The sequence below is a fragment of the Pteropus vampyrus genome, unplaced genomic scaffold, assembly GCF_000151845.1.
Source record: "Pteropus vampyrus isolate Shadow unplaced genomic scaffold, Pvam_2.0 Scaffold4508, whole genome shotgun sequence".
NCBI lineage: Eukaryota > Metazoa > Chordata > Mammalia > Chiroptera > Pteropodidae > Pteropus > Pteropus vampyrus.
This window is the reverse complement of record NW_011893289.1, coordinates 1-1091: the sequence shown is the minus strand read 5'-3', so window position 1 is coordinate 1091 and position 1091 is coordinate 1.

Sequence of the window (1091 nt, the reverse complement as noted above, 5' to 3'; positions counted from 1 at the left end):
GCTGTTTTAAGACTAGGCTTTGAGAAGTGATCAGGAGTGAGCAGGCTTTACATTAACCAGTATGCCTACGGGTGGCTTTGTAGGATATTATATTTATAGGATAGCTACATGAGATAGTAAAGCCTTTTTTTATCTGTTTTAACAACTGGCCACTCCGAGCCCTGCCGGGGCCTCCTTGCCACTCCTGTCCTTACTTAGGGAGCATCACTGCCTGGCACCGCAGGGGCCTCCAGGTACCTTACAGGATACTGGGGGTGCGTTTCAGGCTGGGGGTCCACGAAGGTCTGGGTCAGGCTTGATGACACCAATAGTAGTAACAGCCCACGATTCCCTGATTCCTGTTGTTAGCTGGGCCCTATTCTAAGCCCTTTCACATCTGAACTCACTGAATTCTCACCTCTCACGGATGAGGCGGGCCTCAGTATAATCCCCGAGCTGCAGATGGGGAAACTGAGTGTTGGCGAACTCCACGGTGAAGTGGGATTCGAACTCAGACTGCCTAGGCCTGTGCTTAGTGCTCTGAAGCACTCCAGTGAGAGCCAGCAGGGAGTGCAAGCTCCTATCATTTCTTTTGTCATTTTTTTTAGGCAGTGCTTAAGGAACCCCACAATGTTAATAAATTTTAAGCCCACTTCTCACAAAAAGAGGCAGTAGAGAGAGGAAAAAAGAAGGGAAAACTGTGTTTTTCAATGAAGGGGTGATCCACCTAGGCTGTTTCTTTCCAAACCTTGAAGGTTTATAGTGTTTAAGTTCGTCTGCAGATCAAAACAGGGATATAATAATAGCAAACGCTTATAAAGGGCTGTGTCAGGCACCATGCTATAATTGCCTGTTTCATCCTCACAAGGGGCGGGTGCTATATCCTGGCCCTGTTCCACAGATGAGGAAACTGAGGACTGGCAGACAAGGTGACCTGTCCGAGGTCACACAGCTGGGAAGCAGTAGCCGGCCAGAGGCTGGGCTGGTACTCTGTTCTTCTATTTCTTGGTGTGATGGGGCCAGGGCAGCTTGTGGGTGAGCAACATGTGCTAGCCTAATCCCTCGTAACCAAACCCACACCCTGACATTCAGAAGCTTCCGGATGACCGTGA